The sequence below is a fragment of the Mobula birostris genome, chromosome 19 (genome assembly GCF_030028105.1).
Source record: "Mobula birostris isolate sMobBir1 chromosome 19, sMobBir1.hap1, whole genome shotgun sequence".
Taxonomy (NCBI): domain Eukaryota; kingdom Metazoa; phylum Chordata; class Chondrichthyes; order Myliobatiformes; family Myliobatidae; genus Mobula; species Mobula birostris.
In genome coordinates this window covers 29,232,773-29,259,049 of record NC_092388.1, presented here as the reverse complement: position 1 = coordinate 29,259,049, position 26,277 = coordinate 29,232,773, and the positions used below count along the sequence as shown (strand labels likewise).

Genomic DNA, 26,277 nt, shown 5'->3' with positions numbered 1-26,277 from the left:
GATAGCTTTCACACCGTAAACCTTAAAGCTACCCAGTCCTGTGTTACTCTCATCATCAGATTTTTTCATCAACGGCATGCAGATTAGTGTTCTTTTTGAAATTGAAACTTGACTTTTTAATTTTTTTTTAAACCTCTTCCTTGTGCAGTCCATGCAGACATGCAGCATGGAGAAGCATGGCGCCTAGTCAGTTAGATCAGTAGATGGATGAAGTCCCCATCAGGTCAAATAAGTGGTAAAACAGCAGAGGACTGTGTCCTGACATGGTTTACCCACTTTAAGAACCTGCTGGGAAGCCCTCCAACGATCACAGAAGAAGGGGACATACCCACGATACTAACGCAAGTCAACATCGATGACAGCCCATTCACCATTGAGGACCTGAAGGCGGCCAAATATGCACTCAAACAGGGCAGGAGCGCTGGACCAGATGGGATACCACCAGATGTCCTGAAGAACTGCAACCTAGATGACATCTTGCTGGACATATGTAATATAGCACTGATGAAAGGTGACAAACCAGAACCATGGTCACTCTCAAACATTATCCCAGTCCCCAAATCTGGATCCCTCACGAAGACAGATAACTACCGCAGTATCAGCTTGACCTGCATCTTAGCAAAGTTATACAATCGAATGATCTTGAACAGGATTCGCACCGCCATTGACCCTAAGCTAAGATTCAATCCGAATGGTTTTTGGCAGAAGCGCACAACAGTAAAGCAAATACTTGCTCTCCGTAGGGTTATCGAGGAAGTCAAGAAGAACAACCTACCAGCCATGCTTACTTACATCGATTTTCGCAAAGCTTTTGACTCCATTCATCGAGGTAAAATGCTGAAGATTCTGAAAGCTTACAGAGTGCCAGACCATCTACTGAGAGCAATAGAGTCCAGCTATACCAAAACTATGGCGAAAGTTGTATCACCAGATGGAGAAACAGCAGTGTTCGAGCTCCTAGCTGGTGTGCTGCAAGGAGACACTCTGGCACCCTACATCTTTATAATTGTCCCTGATTACGCTCTGCATCAAGCTACCAAAGATCATGACAAGCTTGGTTTTACCACAAAACCAGGACGAACCAAAAGGGTCAGACCAGATACGCTCACTGATCTTGATTTTGCAGATGACATAGTCCTGCTGTCTGACCAGATGGAGGAAGCACAGCAGCTACTGACAAAAATGGAAATTGAGTGAAATAAAGTTGGACTTTACCTAAGCGCTAAGACAGAGTACATGGTGTTTAACTGCAATGAAGGTACTCTCAAGACCATAAAGAATGATACCATTAAGAAAGTCTTTGACTACAAGTACCTCGAGTCAAGAATGATGAGTTCGGAGAAGGACATAAAGATATGGAAGGCGCTGGCGTGGAGGGCTATGAACAACATGAAGGAAATCTGGAAGTTGAACCTGATCAGAGGGCTTAAAAAGAGAATTTTCATAGCATTCATAGAGTCTATTCTCATGTACGGATGTGAGACATGGACACTCACCAAGACGATGCGAAAGTCTCTAGATAGTTGCTACACACGAATGCTCCGCATGGCTCTTGAAGGGTGTTGGCAACAGCACGTGACGAATGTTGAGCTCTATAACAACCACTAAAATCGAGGAGAGAAGACTGCAACTGGCAGGGCACTGTCTACGCCACCCCGAGCTACCTGCCAGCCTAGTCATCATATGGAAGCCCAAGCACAGGAGGATGAACCCTCAGCGCCCTCCCAAGACTATGGTCAACACGCTCCTAGAAGAGAGTGGCACAGCTAATGTAGATGAACTGAACACACTGATGAGGGAGAGGGAGGAGTGGAGAGTCCGTCATCGTGCCCGACGCCGGTCCCCTAGGCCTGAGTAGTAGTAGTAGTGGTGGTGGTGTGCAGTCCATTTGTTTTTATCTGCCTGACATGTTTTTGTATGTGTCATACTTTGTTGCATTTTTCTGTAAGTTCACATTGAAACCTGCATCGCTTTGGTGTACGTAAGCCACTGCCACAACACAATTTGTTCAGATGGGTTTCTGATTAGACATGGTAATTTTGTAACACTCACTTTAATTCCTGACTGCAACTATTGCTTCTTTGTCTGTTTCCATAGATACAGCTCTTTCAACTGCTTTTTTCAATGCAAGTTGTGATCCAGTCGTTTTTTTTTATTAAATGCTTTATCATAAGATTCCACAAACTAAATCTCTCAGTGCATCATTAAGCCTACCTCTAATTTGACAATGTTCAACTTCTTCAATTCAACCACATTCCTTTCCATTCTCGTTGAAACCTAAAGTATTCTGCCTTCAACATTTTTAGTTCTAAATGTTCCTCCATTACATATGATAGAAACAAAACTCATTTTGGCAGGTTTGGTTGGAACAGTTAAAACTTCGAAGAAAACAGTATGCTTTCCTACCTATTACAATCAGCAAAATTGTACTAGTTTTCAATTGGCTATGCCATTCGCTTTAAAATATAGCTCAACTTGTTCAGTAGACAATATCTAGTTATCTCTTGTGCAATTGAATGTGTCTATCTTCCTAATGTAGACTGCCATCTCTGTTTTTATATCATCTCTGATTATTATCACCACCCGGTACACAGTGCTTATGAGCCCATGAATATGTCAGTTCGCTGCCTTTTTCAAAACCTCAACCGTCTCTGTCCCTTCCTGAAGGAGCACGTGCTGCCCTTTTTATTTTTAACTCAGCTGTCTCGCTGCACTTCAGCAGCAAGGTAGTTGTGTTGATTTAAAACCTCCTCATCACCACATGTTTGGCATCTCCAAAACAATACAGATTGAAAGGAAATCCTGAGACAGGCAGGTGTCTCTCAGTTTTATTTTAAGTGAGGTGTGTACGTATGACATGGTTGTGTGATAACATATGCCATTCATGTACTTTTACATATACAGGTAACGTGTAATGTATTCTTTAAATGAACAAGACTGCTTTAGCAATTTTACAATGCTCTCACACATAACTGAAATACTAAATTCACAACACTGTCTGCAAGACTTTCTGTGAATTGATCAGCACCTAGTAACATCATCCAAACATGCTCATGACAGGAGTGATTTGGCAGCTTGTAATCCGTATTCCTCCAGTGAAATGAATTATCAAATCTGTTAATTAAAATGTTTGACAATTTCACAGATAAAAATTTCAGACAGATAAAAATTCTAAAACCCACATGATCCTATAAATCAAAACGTAATTGGTAATTTGCCAGAAACTTTAAAATGAACAGACATCCAGTTCACATCAGCCTATTTAAACCAACTAGGAAAACCAACTCAGATTGGAAACAATGGTGTACGTGTTAGCTAGTGTCAGAGTGCAGTCTGTAATTTCTGACAAGTACCTCTGAGGAAAACGTGTATTTTCCATGCTTGCATTGGAGTCCCAGGTTTCTTGGAACATGAGATAAATACTGCTCGCATTTAGGAAGATATAGGCCTATAATCAACCTTTCTTCTATCAATTAATATTACAGAATTCTATTGTTTTAATCCATTGCAATAGTTTTGGCAGAAAATAAGTTTTCCTGGTTACCCCCCTCTCCAATTTGGTTCTCAAAACAACAAAAGAAACTTCAGGCAGTATCTCTAGGAAGAGGTACAGTCGACGTTTCAGCCCGAGACCCTTCGTCAGGACGAAGGGTCTCGGCCTGAAACGTCGACTGTACCTCTTCCTAGAGATGCTGCCTGGCCTGCTGCGTTCACCAGCAACTTTGATGTGTGTTGCTTGAATTTCCAGCATCTGCAGAATTCCTGTTGTTTGTGTTTTTTAAAAAAAAAGAAACTTCAGAAGTCCAATGAAGTAAAATGATACTCATCCATTGGACTTGCAACTGACTTATTGAACATTATTTGGAGGAGTTTTCAATCGTGCTTGTTGCTCTGGCATTGTAGGATGAGGTGGGGGGGGGGGGGGATTTTTGAACTTTGCCAGACTAGACATCTATTTGCTGTAGCAAAATGTGACTGGGTTAGGTTTGGCGACCCTTTACACTTAGAGCAAGAGACTGTGACAAATATTTCACAAATGAGTTTTAGTTTGCAATGCAAAAAATATGCATTCGGTGTGTTATAGCTCTGCATAGAATTATAATTGCCTTTATACAATCCATTCCACTCATCAATCTATGATGGTTCCTTGTACACTACCATTAGTATTGCACTCTGGCTCTAACCCCCATCCCCAAACACACCTTGATATTTACAATATAATTTGCAGGACAAATTTCTTTCCATTGGCACCATCATTGCAAGCATTGGATCTGTCATGATTACACCCATTGCGTTACACAAACTCATCCCCCCGCCCCCCACACATTAGCCTTGTATCTTCTGACCAGAGCTTTAAAACTGTGCCCTGGTCCTTGAATGACCTTCCACTTACAAACAACCACCTACTCACCTCATCCAACTCAATCGTGAAATATTCTTGCAACACACACAGAAAATGCTGGAGGAATTCAGCAGGCCAGGGAGCATCTATGAAAAGATCAAACAGTCACAGTTTTGGGGCCAAGACCGTTTATCAGGACTGGAGAAAAATCTGAGAATTCAGAGCAACAGATGAGAAGATACTGAGAACCCTTCTTACTCTGACTTTTTCCAGTCCTGATGAAGGGTCTCAGCCTCAAACGTCAGCTGTTTACTCTTTTCCATAGATGCTGCCTGGTTTGCCGGGTTCCTCCAGCACTTTGTGTGTTGCTTGGATTTCCAGCATCTGCAGAGTTTCTAATGATCTATTTGATCTCCTCTCAACTTTCTTAGCTACAAAGAATAGAACTCTCGACTCTCCAAAAGAGTAGTTGTACATTCAGGTTAGAATGATATCAAAACAACTTCAATTGATACAGCACTCTTTACAGCCAAAGATAATACCAAAGTTCTAGAGATAATGGTGTAGTTACCAATTTCGACAGTAGTGTAATAATTTGTTCAGCGGGAACTGACAAACAGCAATCTTCAGGATGTCAAGGAAGGTTTTCCTCCAACCTACAGGAATAATTCAAAATTGCATGCTAACTCTGACACTCATCGTAAAAGCGAGACGAGGTCTACCTTTGTATTTCGTCCAAAACAATGCTCACTCACTTCTATACTAAACTGCTCAGACAATAGTCAAATTTCTGGAGCAGTAGTCAAACCCTGAGCCCAATGATCCATTCCAGTTCTTGAAAATCCAAAATAATTCTAGTTCTACTTATTCCCAAATTTAACCACTGCAGCATTACTATAAATAGTGTTGTGTTGTTGCCTTCCCATTTTCCTAATGAGCCGCAGTAAATGTTAAACAGTTTTATTCAGAGCAGGGCTCTAGAATCTTCACTCAAATGACACGAAGTTTTGAAATTCTTTGAACAAATCAGTATAATTGGCTCTGATGCAGAGGATCATTAGAAGTTATCTGAAATATTACAAACAGAACAGTATCCATTTATTTTGTTTTCCTGCAATTGCTGATGTGTGCCTTCAAGTACATTTTTGATTGACAGCAAATTTCAATCTGTTTCTATACTGCCAATAAACATTACACATCTCCTCAAAGAATGGGAGGTGTTTTGTTGTTGCACAAGATACTTCAGCATGTCAGCAAAGACATCTGGAGAGCTGGGCTGCAAAAAGGTCTTCAGTTTGTTAAAAAAAAAAGGAAAACCAGAATTCAGATTAAGGCTGGATGTCTGAAGCGTGGGGCTGGGCAGCTGAAAGCATTTATGCAGTGATTACATTTGGAAATGCGAAACAAAAATTAGAAGAGTTTAAGAATGTTCAAAGACTGAGGGGCTAAAGAATAATGCATCCTGTAGTGACTTGTAAAGATGGGATTCAAAATTGTTTACAATATAATCCAAACAAGTTCATTTTGAATTGAAACAAAACACAAATCAAGTCTGCCTTTCCCATTCAGATGCTAACTGGCAACCTATTTCGAATGGTTGCCCTCTGCATAAACACAGGAATTCATCTATCGTGGAATAGTAGCTCCAAGTCAGTCTATGGGTATTAAGAATGATTTCCCAGAGAACTTTAGTCAGAACTTGAAAGCAGTTAACATTGCAGTTATATATAATCCAAACCATGAAATAAACTACACCAGAATGTTATACTTTGTGACTCAATAACCTTGCAATTGTCATTTACTTCAGCCTTAACACTGGTATTTATAATCTGATGAAGCAGGAGGTGATATTAAATCATTGGAACACAGGGAGATAAAACAACAATAGATTGCAATATGATTAAATTCATCTCCTGCATTTGGAAGATTTACTAGGCTATTGCATCACCTCATTTATTTATTTTATTGCTTCCAGTGCTACACTTACAAATGAAACCTCAACCTTTCCCACCCATCTTACTTCAAGTTATGTGTAAAGTGTCAATTCGAGATCAACACAATGTAGAATAAAAACAAGATTCATGGAAAAAAATAGTGCCAAAGCACCAGTAAATTGTGAGAAGTGAGTTAGTGGGCTACTAGAAAGCAATTGTAGCAAGACATTTCAGACAGGGAAGTAGCATATTTATGGTCTACATCAATGATTTTTTGCTCCTTCCATATGCTGGCTGGTGGTGTAGTGGCATCAGCATTGGACTTGGAGGGGTATTGTCCTGATTTTGAATCTGGCTGTGTCCAAAACTGGGCAGCAACAGTACCTGCGCAGAGGAAAGGCCTGGTAGTCAACTTCCATACTTTGACACAAAAAACCCATGGACAACTAAACTATCCATAGGGTCACAATGAGTCTACGGCACTCAACAACAACAATTTATTCTAGCAAGAAAAAGCTGAACACTTAAAAACTGCAACATCTGCATTTATGCTCTTTTACCTTTACCTGATTAGAGCCTGTTCAGTGTACCTGTAAGAGATGAATCTATTTTCAGGTGAAAGATATCTGATCTCCATCTGTGTTTCAGATTAAGCCCAAGGGCATCTCATGTCCATAGTATTTTCCACTTTTATATTTAATACATGTGCCACTTTATTGCAGAATTCAACAGTTTTAAGGGGTGAAGTATCTTCTGTAGGTTAAGTACTGTATCAGATTAATCTAATGTCAAATAAAAAACATTAAAGATGGTGACGGGTTGGAGTTCCTACCCTGGCAGGGTTACAAAGCTTTAGAACTTCTTACAGTAGAGAGTTGCCAAGGATAAATTATTGGCAATGTTCAAGGGCAAGAAAAACAATTCTTTTAATTAATGGGATAGTTGGATGTTGATTAAGGATTATGAGGAGCTGGTGGGAAAGCATAGCAGGAACCAAAATTAGGTTATCCTATAAGCTTACAGAATGGTAGAGTAGGTTTGAAGGACTATGTAGCATCTATAGTTTTACTCATATTCACTAATGTTATTTTCCTACAAGAATTCCCCCCTTTTCACCCTCAAGATGTTGCAGAATGTTAGAGTCAATATTATCCCACTCGGGATTTTCTAACATGAACCATATTTTTGAAACCCAGATGATAGAACCCCTTAGTTATAATCATTCCACAGCTACAAGTTTTAAGTGACTGTCACCAACTATGAATGTAATATTCCCCACAGAATACATGATGCAAATTGTATTTCCATTGCGCCAGAGACTGAATACAGAGACAATTTTGTAAGGAAAATATGAATGTCTGAAACAAATAACTTGGAGAGCAAGCCACATGATTGACTGAATTATTTTAAAATCAATCTTATCAATTTAAAATTAACACTTTCTAGAATGAATACAAAATATCCCAAATCAAAAATAATAATTTATGACAGAAACATGATTTAACTGGGCTTTGAAAAACAAAATGGCTAACACTTCAGGAATACTCGAGCTTCTTAAGCACAAGTTGTCTCCACTGAAGATAAAACCAAACATTTAACAAATATTTAGAGAGGGACAAGATGCTCAGGTAACCACAGCCAAGTTCAAATTTGAAAAAAAATCAATAACTTAATTTTCAATACTTAACTTGTGCAAATAACAGTATACACTGTATACAATACAATAGTAGAATGAACAGAGCAATGGCAATTTCCAGTGAATTATGTGCAATCAAATTACATGTAGAAATGTCTATCTGGATGGGCCCAGCAGGCCATCCACCATGGTCACTTCTAGTTAACTGGGCCAAGTGCAGAGAACCAAATCAGGCAGAGGTACAGATGATGATTGGGTCTAGGTGTAATTATGCATTAGTTCTACTTCTGGAATCTTGGCACCCCACTTCTCTTTCTACTGCCCACCCCCCTCTAAAATCCTTGGAAAGGTGGCAAAGCTTGGAACAGAGCTTTATCTGCTATCAAAAACTACTTGAGCATTTACTTTTCAAAAATATTTCTGACAGGCTTTGCCATCACTACACAAAACAACACTAATGTCTTTCTCCCAGGCCGATTCTCAAAAGTTGTCAAAATATTTTCATTCTCATTTGCATTAATAGAGCTATAGATATCAGATATCAGGAATTGGTTTATTATCATTAAAAAAAAAAACACTTCTCCGATGTTGGAGAATTTCATAATAAAACCACAGGGATTTACATAACAAACACCCGCATCAAATAACCATGTTCTTTCAACATGTTGAATCCCAAGGTTACATATTTGAAAACAAAACTGCAATTTAGTCAAAGACTTTGGATAAGATTTATTGCACTGGAATAAAATAACTTAAATCAAGAGATACATGATTCCTCGATGAAATCAATTGTACTTAATTTTATGAAGCTAGAAAAAAATTACATTAACTTTCTAAAGCTTAAATTAGCATTCTTCTCCATAAATATTAAATGATAAACCTTAAAATATCTTGAACAAGATTGCAAATTGTCAGGTTATGCAAAACTAAAATTTAATAAAGTGCAACTGACACAAGTCATACTGACCTAGTCTCATCATAAAATTGTTGCAGACTGTTATTTAAGTTCCAAGAAAATCATCCAAGGTATTTCAAAGTCAAGAATTCAATTTGAATTCAATAAATAGGATAAGTTTTTGGTCAAATGACATCCATTCGTTCTAACAATGTTGGCATATAATGGGTGAGGTAAAGAATTAAGCAGTAGAATATAGTTACTAAATAAGATAGATAGATACTTTATTGATCTCAAAGGACATTACAGTGTCATAGTAGCATTGCAAGTGCACAGATATACAAATATTAGAAGAGCAGAAAGAATAAAAAATAAAATTACCTCAAACAGTCTAACAGGAGGGGCCATCACTTTCTTGGTCATAGGTCGACTAATTATAGAGCCTAAAGGGCAAGTGCAAGAATGACCTCACATAGCGCTCTTTGGAGTAGCACAGTCGTCTTAGTGCTCCTCTTCAGCCAAGTTGGTGTGCATGAAGAGCTGAACTGTAAAAGTATTAGATGAGACAGCACGAGACAACATCCTTGAAAATGCAGGCTTGGCCAAAATCATGGTCAGATAAATGAACTGTTAAGCCATCATAACATGATTTAAACAATGAGAAACATGAAATAGGGAAAGAATAGCGAGGGAAAAGCAAAGAATGAATTCTGGGTTTAGATCCCAAGCAAGGAGCCTCTGGTCTTGTGTTTACAGCGCTCCAGGTTAGTAGCTATGTTAATTCATCTCATTCACATATTAACATTTCTGTCCTCAGCCTCCATCAGTAATGGAGCAAAGCAGCTTAATGCAAACTAGAGTAAAATTACCTTTTCTATCTGCACAGTCTACAACTTGATAGCACAAACACTGAATTCTCCAACTTCTGGCAAAGTACCCTCCTATTCCTTCTCTTCCTGATCTAAGTAGATCTCCCTCTTTCACCAGCACCCCATTTATTTCTCCTCCTCCACATACATCTGCCAATCACTCACATTCTCCCATTGATATCCCCCCCCACTATTGCCATTTGCCTCAACTCTCAATTTCATGCTCCACCTTATCTTCCTTATTAGATTCCACTTTCAGCCCTGTCTTCCTTCCATCCATCACCTCCCAGCTTGTCAAGATTCCCACACATCTCTAGTCCTTATGCCCATCAGTTGGATCCACTTCTTGCCTGCTAGCTTTTGCTCCACTCTTTCATACTAGCCATCTCCCCTCGATCTTTCAGTCTAGTTCATGGGTCCCAACCCAGGGGAAAAAAGACCCCTTGCATAATGGTATTGGTCCAGGGCAAAAAATTGGTTGGAAACCCCTAGGTGAAAGATCTGAACCAGACTGTCCATTTTCTTCCACAGATGCTGTCTGACTAATTGAGTTCCTCCAACTCAGTACAACAGCTGGTATCACGAGTTTATTGATGGATAAGTTATCAATTGATAGATTATCAGCCGTAAATCAGGGCATGAAAGCTGAACCATCAAACTCAAGTAAAAGAGAATGGTCATGATAGATGAAGACTCATATTTGATGACTACTGACAGGTCTGTTCTGTCATGCTGGTGATGTGTTGCTACTCATATTGATCTATTCAAATACAATAAAGTCACTACAACTAGATTAGTCACCACAAAAATCTCCATGCAGCCCTGCAAAGACCAAATACTAACATCAGTCATTATGCATCTTTTATTCCCTGTGCATTTCCCACAAGACAAATGGCAAGGAAGATACGAATCCCAGCAGGCTCATTCACAAGAAAAGATCATACAGCTCCCAGAGGATCTAGATTTTCAATGAATTTTTAACTTGTGATACCAAAATTTATCCCATGGATCAACAACATGGAGTTATATCAAGATACTTTTGCTTTCTGCTGATGCACTGGAGGCATTTTATTTGAAATCATACTAACTTGGATCCTTAATGAGTGTGTTTTGAAACTTGAGAGTATTTGTGAAGAATGCTAACTGGTTCCGAGGATAAATTAGGAACCATTAACAGGGCAAGGAATGTACATGACAAAGAATCAGGTGTATCCAGACCAGATGGTATCAGGTTAAGACAGGAGAAACTGATTTTGAAGGCAACAAAGGAGTTTAAAAAAAAACATAAAATGGTTGATATCTGGAACTTGCTACCAGAGGTGAAACCAGGTACAATTACCATGTTTAAGAGACATCTAAATAGTAAGGCACGGAAGAATATGAGCCTAACACAAATAAATTAGGTTTCTGTAGATCGGAGGTTTCCAACCAGCAGTACACAGACCCCTTGCTTATTGGTATTTGTCCGTGGCATAAAAAAGTTTGGGAAATTCACCAATTCCTTGAAGTTACATTGGAATTACATTCATCAATATACACCACAAAATTATGCTAATTTCAAACATAAATTGTTAAATTGTAGAAATCTTAGTTATATTCCATTTATTCTCCACCCTTCCCCCACAAAGTATGTTTTGCAACCTTTTCCACTAATTCCGCAGATAGAGTCACCATTTAGTACACCTCATTCAGAAATAGATTGCCGAATTTCTCCTGCTTGCTTTCATGATGAGTTGGGAGAAACTGATCAACAAGGTCTGGTTTTGCAACCCCCTTGAGATGATACATTTCTGCTCTGTACCTCCATCAAGTGATAATGCCACCGTAACAAAAAATAACTCCTGGTATCTTTCAGCCAAGGATTCCATTCCTTTAACACCTCTCAACTCTTAGGTCTCCCTGAAGTGCTTTTCTGCTAGAATATTGAAATGTCAGATCAAGCTCTCAGACAGCGACGTGATAAGACCAGACAATCCTTTATAAACAGTGTTGATTGAGTGTTAAATATTGCTAAGGTTCTTAAGATAGCTTCATCACTCTTCAAAATAGTGGCGTATCCAGTTCTAACAGCCACTTGTGCACAGAGAGATCCCGTTTAACATTGCATTTGACAGATGGTATCTTAAAAGCTGGAGCACTACCATCCCTACCCTCCTGTCTTCTCCTATCATTTTGGAACTCCCCCTCCCCCTCCAACTTTCAAATCCCTTACTCACTCTTCCTTCAGTTAGTCCTGACGAAGGGTCTCAGCCTGAAACGTCGACTGCACCTCTTCCTAGGGATGCTGCCTGGCCTGCTGCGTTCACCAGCAACTTTTATGTGTGTTGCACTACTTCAGTACTATATTTAAGTATCAACAATGAAATTAAGATTTTCTCCGGATTGAAATTCAAACTCAATCTTCACATTTATAACCAACAGCATGAACCACCAAGTCCCAAACATCACACAAATCAAACTAGTTCTTTGTATAAGGAGAATGCAAAAGCTGCTACCAGAGGTGGTAGCTCAGGTGAATAAACTGTGATTTGAATGATAGACTGGGAAATGCCAATTTTAGAGCAACCTAGATGTCCGGCACTGAAAACTCATATGCAGGTTCGGCAAACTATGAAAATACATTTTGTACTGTGGCTCCTAGAAGAAGATTTTAAAGATTAAATTAACTTTATTGGTCACGTGTACATCAAAACTGAAATTTGTTGTTTGCATTAATGACCAACAGCCTGAAATGTCCTATGGGCAGCCTGCAAGGGTTGGCATGCTTCTGGCGCAAGATAGCAGGCCCGTAACATACCAACTCCAACCTAAATGTCTTTAGAATGCGAGAGGAAACCCAAGCACCCAGAGGAAAACTACAGTCAAAGGAAGAATGTACAAACTCCATACAGTGACGGCAATTGAACAGACAGCACTGCAAAGCATTACGCTCACCACTACGCCACCATGCCGACCAACAGCACCATGCATCTTGTTGCAATTGTACAGGCCCTGGACAAACTGTACGTAGAGTATTGTCATAGAATCAAAGACAGTATGTTAACAGCCCCTTTTGCTTACTGCATCTGTGCTGTCAATCGAGTGTTTTTTCTCAAATTATCTCTACAGTCTCATCAACTTCCCTCATTTATACCAATCACCAACACACAAGGCACACTTACAATGGCCAGTTAATCTACAAACTGAAATGCTGTCACAGGAAAGCAGCACCCATCGTCAGGGACCCCACCAACACACAGGACATGCCCTCTTCTCATTGCCGCCACCATCAGGAAACACAGAAAACCTAATGCAGGTCCTTCGGCCCACAATGCTGTGCCGAACTTGTACTTACTTTAGAAATTATCAAGGTTACCCATAGCCCTCTTTTTCTCCAAGCTCCATGTACCTATCCAGGAGCCTCTTAAAAGACCCTATGGTATCCGCCTCCACCCCAATCGCCAGCAGCCCATTCCATGCACTCATGACTCTTGGCATAAAAAAAAAACTTACCCCCGACATCTCCACTGTACCTACTTCCAAGCACCTTAAAACTGTGCCATCTCATGTTAGCCATTTCAGCCCTGGGAAAAAAGCTTCTGACTATCCACATGATCAATGCCTCTCATCATCTTATACACTTCTATCAGGTCACCTCTCATCCTCCGTCACTCCAAGGAGAAAAGGCTAAGTTCACTCAACCTATTCCCATAAGGCACGCTCCCCAATCCAGGCAACATCCTTGTAATAGGGATGTGATGTTGAGGCTCGATAAGGCACTCATAAGACCACACTTAAGAGTATTGTGCGCAGTTTTGGGCTCCTTATTTTAGAAAGGATGTACTGACATTGGAAAGGGTTCAGAGAAGATTCATGTGAATGATTCCAGGAATGAAAGGGTTACTGTATAAGGAACGTCTAGCAGCTCTTGGGCTGTATTCCCTGAGTTCAGGAGAATGGGGGGCGGGGAGGGGGGGGGATCTCAAAGAAACATTCCGAATGTTATAAGGCCTGAACAGATTAGATTTTGGCAAAGTTAACGCTCCAACCACCTTTTTTTGGTTTTCTCAGACGATATTATGCTTGAACTTGGAGAAAATTAGAAGCAATCTTTATGATTCCTCACTTAAATTTGAACAGACCTGGAGATCTTCTATTCAATATTTTCATTTAATGTAATTTTTTTTCTTCTCTTTTTTGCTCCATATTTATATACCCTTCTTGTTTTTTTTTTAAAACTGTTTTTAATGGAGGTTGGGTTTGAGGACGTGATTTTAAGTTCTTTAACTCTACTTGGTTCCAAGTTCGCCCATTTTGCTTTGCTTTGCTTTTAGTTTACTTGCATGGTGGTTTTTTTTTGGGGGGGGGGTTCCTTTTCTCTATTGATATATATATATAAAAATTATATATATATATATATATATATATATATATATATATATATATATATAAATTAGTATACTATTATGTTACCTTAGCATGTTATGTTTAAATTACATTGTTTGTATCACTTTTTTTCCTGTATTAATATCTCCTGTAATTTTATTATATTCTAACAGTGTATTAGTTGCCTATCTGGCTTATCTTTTTGTATATTTATTCAATAAAAAGATTAAAAAAAAAGATTTGGCAAAGTTATTTCCCATGGTAGGGATTCTCGGAGAAGAAGCCATGACTTCAGGATTGAAGGATGTCCTCTTAGAACTGGGATGTGGAGAAAATTACTTTAGTCAGAGGTGGTAAATCTGTGGAAGTTGTTGCCACGAGCGGCTGTGGAGGCCAAGTCATTGGGTGTATTTAAGGCAGAGATAGATAGGTTCTCGATTAGCCAGGGCATCAAAGGTACGGGGAGAAGGCAGGGGACTCGCGATGACTGGAAGAAATGGATCAGCCCATGACTGATTGATGGAGCAGACTCGTCAGGTTGAATAGCCTACTTCTGCTCTTATATCTTTTGGTCCTTATGGTAAATATCCTCTGCACCCTTTCGATAGTTTCCACGTCCTTCCTGTAGTGAGTTGACCAGAACTGAGCACAGTACTCTAAGTGGGGTCTGACCAGGGTCCATAGAGCTATAGCATTACCTCTCGGCTCTTGAACTCAATCCCACAGTTGATGAAGGTCAATGCACCATACGCCTTCTTAACCACACAATCAACCTGTGCAACAGCTTTGAGTGTCCTATAGAATCGGACTCCAAGATCCCTCTGATCCTCCACACTGCCAAGAGTCTTAACATTTATACTATTTTCTGCCATTATATTTGACCTACCAAAATGAACCACCTCACACTGATCTGAGTTGAAGTCTATATGCCACTTTTCTGCCGAGTTTTGCATCCTATCATTGTCCCGCTGTAACCTCTGACAGCCCTCCACACAATCCACAACACCTCAATCTTTGTATCATCAGCAGATTTACTAACCCATCCCTCCACTTCCTCATCCAGGTCATTTATAAAATTAATGAAGAGAAGGGGTCCCAGAACAAATCCCGAGGCACACCACAGGTCACCGACCTCCATGCAGAACATGACACATCCACAACCATTCTTTGCTGCTGTGCAGAAGCCAATATGGAATCTAGAAGTCAAGGTACCCTTGGATCCCATGCCTCCTTACTTCTCAATAAGCCTTGCATGGAGTACCTTATCAAATGCCTTTCTGAAATCCATATACACTACATCTACTGCTCTACCTTCATCAATGTGTTTCGTCACATCCTCAGAAAATTCAATCAAGCTCGTAAGCCATGACCTGCCTTTGACAAAGCTATGCTGACTATTCCTAATCATATTATGCCTCTCCAAATGTTCATAAATCTTGCCTCTCACGATCTTTTCCATCAACTTACCAACCAATGAAGTAAGATTCACTGGTCTATAGTTTCCAGGGCTATCTCTGCTATCTTTCTTTAATAAGTGAACAACATCTGCAACCCTCCAATCCTCCAGAACCTCTCCCATCCCTATTCGTGAAGCAAAGATCATTGCCAGAAGCTTAGCAATCTCCTCCGTTGCCTTCCACAGTAGCCTGGAGTATATCTTGTCAGGCCCTAGTGACTTATCCAACTTGATTCTTTCCAAAAGCTCCAGCACATCCTCTTTCTTAATGTTTATATGCTCAAGCATTTCAGTCCACTGTAAATCAACCCTACAATCAGCAAGGTCCTTTTCTGTAGTGAATACCGAAGTATTCATTAAGTACCTCTGCTATCTCCTCCAGTTCCATACACACTTTTCCACTGCCACACTTGATTGCTCCTATTCTCTCACGTCTTATCCTCTTGCTCTTCACATACTTGTAGAATGCCTTGGGGCTTTCCTTAATCCTGCTCGCCAAGGCCTCCTCATGGCCCCTTCTGACTCTCCTAATTTCATTCATAAGCTCCTTCCTGCTAGCCTCTGTCATTGCAACACACATCAAAGTTGCTGGTGAATGCAGCAGGCCAGGCAGCATCTCTAGGAAGAGGTGCAGTCGACGTTTCAGGCCAAGACCCTTTGTCAGGACTAACCGAAGGAAGAGTGAGTAAGGGATTTGAAAGTTGGAGGGGGAGGGGGAGATCCAAAATGATAGGAGAAGACAGGAGGGGGAGGGATGGAGCCAAGAGCTGGACAGGTGATTGGCAAAAGGGGATACGAGAGGATCATGGGACAGGAGGTCCGGGAAGAAAGACGGGGGGGGGGGACCCCAGAGGATGGGCAAGAGGTATATTCAGAGGGACAGAGGGAGAAAAAGGAGAGAGAGAAAGAATGTGTGCATAAAAATAAATAACAGATGGGGTACGAGGGGGAGGTGGGGCCTAGCGGAAGTTAGAGAAGTCGATGTTCATGCCATCATGTTGGAGGCTACCCAGACGGAATATAAGGTGTTGTTCCCCCAACCTGAGTGTGGCTTCATCTTTACAGTAGAGGAGGCCGTGGATAGACATGTCAGAATGGGAATGGGATGTGGAATTAAAATGTGTGGCCACTGGAGATCCTGCGTTCTCTGGCGGACAGAGCGTAGATGTTCAGCAAAGCGGTCTCCCAGTCTGCGTCGGGTCACGCCAATATATAAAAGGCCACATCGGGAGCGCCGGACGCAGTATATCACCCCAGTCGACTCACAGGTGAAGTGTTGCCTCACCTGGAAGGACTGTTTGGGGCCCTGAATGGTGGTAAGGGAGGAAGTGTAAGGGCATGTGTAGCACTTGTTCCGCTTACACGGATAAGTGGCAGGAGGGAGATCAGTGGGGAGGGATGGGGGGGGACGAATGGACAAGGGAGTTGTGTAGGGAGCGATCCCTGTGGAATGCGGGGGGGGGGGGGAGGGAAAGATGTGCTTAGTGGTGGGATCCCATTGGAGGTGGCGGAAGTTACGGAGAATAATATGTTGGCCCCGGAGGCTGGTGGGGTGGTAGGTGAGGACCAGGGGAACCCTATTCCTAGTGGGGTGGCAGGAGGATGGAGTGAGAGCAGATGTACGTGAAATGGGGGAGATGCGTTTAAGAGCAGAGTTGATAGTGGAGGAAGGGAAGCCCCTTTCTTTAAAAAATGAAGACATCTCCCTCGTCCTAGAATGAAAAGCCTCATCCTGAGAGCAGATGCGGCGGAGATGGAGGAATTGCGAGAAGGGGATGGCATTTTTTGCAAGAGACAGGGTGAGAAGAGGAATAGTCCAGATAACTGTGAGAGTCAGTAGGCTTATAGTAGACATCAGTGGATAAGCTGTCTCCAGAGACAGAGACAGAAAGATCTAGAAAGGGGAGGGAGGTGTCGGAAATGGACCAGGTAAACTTGAGGGCAGGGTGAAAGTTGGAGGCAAAGTTAATAAAGTCAACGAGTTCTGCATGCGTGCAGGAAGCAGCGCCAATGCAGTCGTTGATGTAGCGAAGGAAAAGTGGGGGACAGATACCAGAATAGGCACGGAACATAGATTGTTCCACAAAGCCAACAAAAAGGCAGGCATAGCTAGGACCCATACGGGTGCCCATAGCTACACCTTTAGTTTGGAGGAAGTGGGAGGAGCCAAAGGAGAAATTATTAAGAGTAAGGACTAATTCCACTAGACGGAGCAGAGTGGTGGTAGAGGGGAACTGATTAGGTCTGGAATCCAAAAAGCATAGAGCTTTGAGACCTTCCTGATGGGGGATGGAAGTATATAAGGGAGGGGGCGAGAGGGGCGAGAGGGGCGAGAGGGGCGAGAGGGGCGAGAGGGGCGAGAGGGACACACACACAACAGGTGAATGTTCAGAGCATGTAAACGGGAATGTGAAACCACAGCACAAATCAGACTAGCTATGATCTTATGATCTGTGGGGCAGACCTACAGGGCAAAGTTGCCCATGTCCTATCCTTATTCACACATTTGTATTCAGGAGAGGAGATTATGCAATCTAAACCTAATAAATGCAAGACATGATTTTTATTTTCGTTTAGACTGTAATTCAGTGCTCAAGAGATTGTCACTTATCATGCCTGCAGAGAAACTGCATTCACAATAAGCTATTTAATCTACCAGGAACAGCCCAGATTGATGTGATTTCGAAGGATAGGTGATGATGTGATTGACATTTTCAGGGTATTAGGGAGGAACGTTGGGTAAATGGAGAGAAACTATTTACATTTGTTGTGCAAAGTAAGATAGCCTAGATATGGTGTAAACTATTTAGGAATAGCTGGGTTGCAATTCATTATCGTGTCAGAAATTTGTAATTCCCCCCCCCCCCGCAAACTGCTATCATAAATAGTTCAACAATCAATCTTAATGTTTGAGATTAACATCTTCAATTATTTACCAAGATAAAGCACGGAGTACGTCCTTCAATCTACACCACCCAACAAGCCCCAATTTAACCCTAGCCTAATAATGGGACAATTTACAGTGTACAATTAACCTAGTAACCAGTACATCATTGGACTATGGGAGGAAAACAGAGCACTCAGAGAAAACCCACACATACCATGGACAGGACATACAGACTCCTTACAGTTGTCAGAATTGAATAAAACTCAACATCTCAACTTGTAATGGCAGTGTGCTGTTCTCTACATTACTGAAGCATGCAATTAACAAATGATAAAGGGATGAAAATAGGTAGGTGTTAGCTAGTGGACCACCGATTAGTGATCATTTCAAAGAATGCCAAAACCAGTTCTGTAGAGGCCAATTGCCCCTAACCTGTTCTCCATCATAATTTCCTTAGAATGAAATCATTTGTCATAGAATACCTATCTGCATTGACTGGGAAGGCATCTGCTTGCTGTAACCCAGTTTATGCTTTTAACAATTAGGAAACAAATTGAATTCATAAAAACATTAAATTCTTCATCTGAGGCTTCTACAAAAGCCAATACCAGCAATACCCAACATTTATGAGAAATAAGGCAGTTTATTTCTGATTTATATTATGTTGCATAGTAGAGAGAAAAAATGCATCATCTGCAAGTTTGTATGCTAAACATTTCTCAGGAATCATGAGGCAAGAACCTTTACAACTGTTTGCTAACTAAATACTACTTCCAGTGATTCATTAGAAAGCAGCAGCATCAATATCCAATAGATGTGGGGATACAAGCTGTTCACTTTTTACATGTGCAGTAGCTCAAAGCTGCCATAAGGTGGTGGGAGATGTACATTTCAGTGATGAATGTACTGAAGCCCAAATCACCATATGCCTTTTTTAAAATGTAAAAAGCAAAGACAGATAGTGCCACATTTCATTGGCAAAGGTAAAAACAAGAGCAATAGTTATAAAAAATGTTAAGCTTTCAACGATTGTATTAAATTACTAAGATACACAAAGAGCTATTTTAAAAATAAATTATTACTCAAGAATATGATTCCATCTCTCCCTACCCCCCTAATCTTACTCATTTTCCCTGTCACTTAAAAACGTATATTACTGCTTATAAAGGTTTCTACAATGAACACAATTGTGCTCACATTGAAAAACATGAATATATTCATCAATTTGAACTTGCCTCACAATTTATGTTCAGGTACAGACATTTAAATAGCTTAGGCATCATTTATAAATTATTAATTAGAAAGTAGGCACAGTTGCAAAAAAAATGGTAAAGTGATCTTTTATAGTTCAGCAGCCTCAGATTGACAAAATGGGATTTGCCCAAAACATTTTTGTTCTTTCTGAAGAAGGATTAATCTGCAGATCAATTAGGCTTTTTGTTTTCTGAAACTGATCAAGCTGTCCAATGACATCCATGCACTTCTACATAAAATGTGTGCAATTACTTACCCTTATCAAGGAAAATTTTTTAAAAGGTTTACAAGAAAGATATTTCAACATGCATGTAATAGATTAGCATACTAATGAAGATAACTTTTAACAAAGGTTTGATTGTTTCAATTTTCTGGTGATCTAGCTTTCACATAGCACACTGATTTTAAACTGAGAACAGGTGAATTAATTTTAATTAGTTTGGCTCAACACTGACAAGAACATTTGTTAGTTCTCACTCCACAATTTTTCCAAAACTTTCTTCACAGAAATCAAACTGTAAAAGCAAATGTTACCAGTATGCAAAAAAAAAGCCTTATTTCGAGACTTGAGCATAATAAATATCCTGGACATCTCACCTCTCCCTCAATCTCCCTCCTCCTTCCATTTCACACATGGTCCACTCTCCTCTACTATCAGATTCCTCTTTTAGCCCTTCACCTCTTCCACCTATCATCTCCTAGCTTCTCAATTCATCCCCTGCGCCCTCACCCGCCCATCCTCCTCTCTCACTTGGTTTCACCTATCACTTTTTACTTTGTACTCCTTCCCCATTCCTCATCTTATTCAGGCTTCTTCTCCCTTCCTTTCCAGGTCTGATGAAGGGTTATAGTGTGAAACATCAGCCATTCATCCCTCTCCATAGATGCTGCCTGATCTGCTGAGCTCCTCCAGCATTGTGTTTGTTGCTCTGGATTTCTAGCTTCAGCAGAACATCTTGTACGGAGGAGATCTCCATGTCAAAAAATACAGTTATATCCCCAGAAGTAAATGGGAGAACCAAAGCTCCAGAATGAATGCAAAATAAATCAGCATACATCAATGACACCAAAAGTCAGTTGTTTCTGGGATGTGGAAGCAAATCTTTTAGGAAATTATAAATCCATTCCTTTTTCTTACCTTTAAGGCAAGGCATGTTTGACAAATCAGCTGGAATTCCTGAGAACACAATTAGCAAAATAGATGAGGGACCAGTTAGCATTGTCTTCAGTAATTCACGAAAAAAAAACACATTGGCATGGATGAAAATTGGCTTACAGTCTAGTGGACAAGTAGGAATAAGTATATTTCAGGTTGGGAGATAGTTGGGTGTGCAAGGATTAAAGCTGGGATCATGGCTGTTTACAGGATAAATCAAGGAATTGATGGAGGGGATAAATTTTATTATAGAAGTTCACTGATAATTAAAGTAAGGTTGTAATGTGCAGAGTGAAGGGCTTCAGGAGATATAGACATGCTGAGCAGATGAGTAACGCTGTGGAATTAAATCAGAAAATCAGAAGTCCTGGGTTAAGGGTTAAAAGTGAAAAGTTTAAGGGAACACGAGGGGAAATTTCTTCACCCAGATGGTTGTGCAAGTGTGGAATGAGCTGCCAGCACACGTGGTGGACGCAAGCCTATTTGAGAAGTTTGGATAGGTACATGGATAGTAGAGATATGGAAGGCTATGGTCCCAGTGCAGGTCAATGGGAGGAGGCAGTTTAAATGGATTTGGCACTGATTGGATGGGCTGAAGGGCTCGTTACTGTTCTGTATGTCTTTAGAGTCAGAGAAATAGTCTATTTCCGTATATAATAAAAAAAACTTTTTCCAAAGAGCGAGATTGAAAGATGTTGATCTTCAAAGGAACTTGAGCGTCCTCATAATACTGTAATTTATTGTGTGCATATAGCAAATAATTGGGAAGACAAAGAGTACATTGAACTTTAAGAGGATTTTAGAGCAGGAATAAAGACATTGTATTCTTAGGCAGGCTCTCAATAGAGAATGAATTCCTCCCAATCTGATATGGTGGCCTGAAGTTGACATTAGAATGGTTGACACTTCTACAGATGAGACAGGAGGTAACTGCTTCAGATGTGTGTGAGATGCTGCATTCCTTCTGCTATTACAAAGGAGTGTGCATAAAGCCCAGAAATAATGCAGAACCCTGGCAATATGATAGCAAGAATACTGTGCACAGGTCAAGACTCCCATAAAGAATATATTTGTAACAACGTTCACCTGACTCCCAGGGTGATGGACATGGATTGGGAGATGACTTGTCTGACAGAAGCCAGATATAGCTTGTGTTCTCTACATTTTAAACCCAAGCTGGGGTCTCTGAAATTAAAGGTCACAATCTCAAAACAAGTCAACCAGTCAAGATAGAGTTAAGAAACCTCTTCCTCCATTGTGGTGAGTCTTCAGGGTACTGCACCCAAAATGGCCATGTAGACTTATTAGTTGGTATCTTTAAGCAAAAGGATAGATTTTTGGACATTATGGATTATCAAGGTCAGCCATTTTCTCAAATTAGTGTAGCAAGTACATAGGCTAAATGGTCTCCTGCTTTTCATATCTTCTAGCAGAGATTAGATTCTGAAGCATGATCTTCTTTAAGTTGGGTATTCAATAAATAAAAGTTTAGCACAGTGGTTACTTCAATGCTTACAAATTCAAAACTTACCATTGTACCTTGAGGAACACAGGCTGTTGACTGCCACAGTTCCCAGTCTTTATTTTCCACTTTAGTTAATGTTGCACAAACATGTATACACAATCTGTTTTAACCACCAGATCAGAAAATATTACAAATTAACAATATTTTTTTCTAAAATATGACATTGCATGAGCTTGATCTGCAAAATGTTTCAAAAGCATTTGAAAATAACAAAGGAAAGGAGAGTTGGTCCAGAATAGTTAATAACACTATTATCTAAGCCATACTAATTGGTTTCCCCAAATTCATTTTCAATATTCAACTCAACTAAACCTTCAGAATTAAGTCAGTTTCTCCCATTCTTGGCTTTATCAAAAAGCACTTGGTATAATGGCAAAATGTATGGCATACACCATTCTGTAAGGAGTAGCAATGAAAACCAGAACCACTCAGTTTCCTGTAAACAACTAACAGATATACCTCAGTCTCCTAAAAGCCTGCATTACCATCTCAAGATAATATTCACTATTGATGACAAACTGTGTGGTATTAGAAGACAAAAATCGGATCTTACACAGCATTGCAAGGAAGTGAAATATGGTTAGAATACTTAAGAATCTCATCTTCCAGAGATACTTGAGAGGAAACAAGTGAAGAAACATCCAAGTGATGAGACCCACCCAGTCAAACCCATGGTAGAAAACAATATTTCCCTAAATGTGTCCCAAAAGTAATTTAGTATTCAGGTCAGTTAAAGCATCAGATGATCTTGTTCCATGAAGGAAATGGACAAAAGATGACAGTTTCCTCTCTACCTGATACCCAACATGAAATGATCAGCTGCTTAAACCTTGAGATATCGATTGTCACAAAAGCAGGAATTCAAACAATAACAAAAATTAAATCCATTTTATTATTCCAAACTTTGGAATAATCAAGCCTGCCATTTGTACTCTACAACACTTTGATGTATTTTTCCCCCAGTGGGCATCTCTGTAATGAATTAGTGTGTGAAACTCTTGTATGAACCATATTTATTTTCAATAAGCATTGATAAAATTGAACTGTTACTGTGACAGCAGAGAAAAGCTTAACCTCACTCCCTGATCCTCAGATGCACCACCTCCTTGTGTTTTCTTTTGTACAAGTCTTTCCATAGGAATGCATATATACAGTATAATCTCAACCTTCTACATCTTGCGAATAAAACTCAAGGCAAACAGATCTGCTCATCTTGTGCTGTTTCTTATTCACTTGTCTGTTGTTTTTGCCTTACAAATCTCATACTTAAAGTCATAGCTGGTTAAAATTGTAGCAATCAATTGGTCCCTGCTGTTTCTACCAAAACAGTTAACATTTTTAAGCAGAGAAATGTATAAAATTGCAATAAAACAAATATTTTCTATAAATGTTAATAAAAATTACCATAAATAGTCTTTCAACTGGATCTTTCTGCAGTCAAAGTCTCTTGCTTCCAGCTGATATGCCATGCAGAGAAATCCATATAAAATACTAACGGCTTTAAGGCTCTGCCAAGATAAATGGAGCACACACTTAGGCGTGTGTACGCTAAATTGTCACTAGAGTTTAGCTGCTTTGGACCTCTATGAAACAAAGCATCCAATCGGAACCGGGTGGTAAACATTCAACTTTTCAGATTCTTAAAATATCATTGCATCTCTCACCCCCCTCCTCCCCCCCCACCCCCAATTTATGCTCTACAACGAGATGCCACTCTGAGGATTTGCACACTACACTGTTGTGGTAACTGCAAAGAGCGGTCCATCACAAAACATTAGAGCTTTCCAAGATAGTTTTACTGTTAATTCTTCAGCATCGATACTGGATTACTGTATAATAATGACAGTCTGTGTAATGTCATTCTTGCAAGGTTTCTTTACAATGAAAAGAACTTGGGAAGACTGATATTTTCCATGTTCAGTGAGGTTTAAAAAAAAGTTCAAGAAAATACTTTCATCTTCACATACACGAGCTACAATCTGAATATTTTATGGACAACGCTAGCGATAGACAAACCACCCACTTTATAGCACATTTTCATCAGCCGGAGGAGCCTGCACACACCAAAAAGCACGTCATCATTTGCTGGAAACACAAAATACTCAATGCCTTGTAATTTAATTGTTCAGTGCAAGCTTCCTCCTTCATTGTAGCCTAACATATTATTACAGCCTATGGCATACCATGTCCTATCAGCCCAGAACAAATCCCAGGAAATGAGTAAACCTGCGTGAATAATGGTGTAAATCACATCATAGCCAGAAGAGCACCTCGAAAGGGAACCCAAATCTTTCGCGAGCTCAAGGCTCTCTGAACTTTTATTTCGCTCTCTATTTCTATCGTCGCTGTGTATTTTTATGTATTATTCAGCGTTCCAAGACCAGTTAGCGACAGGGTATTGCAGTCTGAAGCGGCATTAGTATTTTAAATAAATAGACCGACTTAGACTCATCTATTCGCATTCTCTTTTACACTAGGGTTAAAAAAAAATCTTTAAAAATACCAAGAGCAGAAGTTTCAGCGACAGCAAGTGCAACAGAAGCAGCTGGAGATCTCGGGTCTCCCCTTGTACGCAGCGAGCACCTTACTTGGCAATACTGCAGTGCTCACACCGACCAAAGTACAACCCGATCATTTGGGGCTGAGGGAGCGCGGGAGCAAGGAAAGCGATGCCAAAAGAAACTTTAACATTACAAGTGCATCTCTTTTTTTTTCCTTTGAGCAGCTGAGAGTTTGAAAGTAACTGGGGCACCTTCAACGCCGGATTCACCTTCCCAGGACTCCAGAAATAAGAAACAATCGCGTTGATTTTATGGTAGCACCCCAACAAATCCCTCCACCCGCAGTTGGGCAGCAGCCCCTTTCTACACATTAGCCGCATTTTATTTTTGCAGGTCACCCCGCAAATAGATAAAAATTGTATTTTACTCACAGGGATAGAAACAAGCCGTTTAAATATTTCCTGCAGTCTAACTCAAGCCGTCCGCCGGTTCAAAACACCTTTTAAGCTTCAGGAGATCTCTCGGTCCCTTTCGCGGCTCCTTAAGATGCTCCGAGCTGAACGATTGCAGAGCAGTTTTGCAAGGTGCAGTTTCTCCGCGTCCTTTTCCTCAAAGAGCTCTTCTTCTTTCTTCAGCTCCAGGAACCCAGAGTACTGGCAGCGTTCAGTAAGAGAATGGAAGCGTGCAGATCTTCAAACCCATCGGTGTCCAGAGTAAGCTGGGTACTGTATCAGAACGATCACGTTCCTGACAGCCACATAGCTCTACTAGTGCTCTCTCTGCGTCTATGCTTCAACCACTGCTGTATAATCAATCTAGCCTGACTGAACCTAATAGGCCTCTATTTAACCAGCCAATCAATATCCAGGATTCCTTAGCTCGTCCCCAGAGTGTTTTACACGATTTGTACAAACAATGGGAGTTTTCTCGCAGTTGAAAGAATCTTTTCTACTAAATTTATCCATGCAAAAAGTATCATTTTAAAATAGCTCAACTGAATGCTATTTATGAATTGCCCGGAAATAAATGATTAAAAACAAAGCAGGTGGAAGGTGTTAACTGAGTTTACTTGTGCAATGTTTATTTATCAGCCACAGCAAAACTCATTAAAGACATCTCTTCCAAACTTACGTTACTGTTACATAATCACTGATTCTGTGACGTATTGGTTCTGGCTTTCTCTGTTCTTTGTGGTGATTATTTTCTGTCATTTGACACTCAATTTAAAACATGTTCTCGTGTTTCAACTTGCTGCTCCTTTCTTCGGTCGCTCATTGACAATCAGCTGGATTGATCATTAGAGCACGCTTTGAAAGTTCTCTTGGTGAGGTGATTCAGTGAAAGACAAAAGCACAGGTTGAATTTCTGTTTAGTATAAAGTCAGTCAGATTGTGACCTGTGGTGGTGAACCGAGGTGAGAAGAGGTTGATGGGCAGATGAAGCCATTTGGGGGAGAA

The 26,277-nt window shown here is 40.2% G+C and overlaps 1 protein-coding gene across 3 annotated transcripts in view; it reads right to left on the bottom strand.

Moving 5' to 3' along the window:
- Positions 1-25,534, bottom strand: part of LOC140212489 (cadherin-18) — a 672,855-nt gene extending 647,321 nt beyond the window's left edge. For all 3 annotated transcript variants that reach the window (XM_072283357.1, XM_072283356.1, XM_072283355.1), the window contains exon 1: positions 25,252-25,534. The gene's annotated coding sequence lies outside the window, so the exon portion shown is untranslated. The remainder of the gene's footprint in view (positions 1-25,251) is intronic.
- Positions 25,535-26,277: the final 743 nt, after the last annotated feature.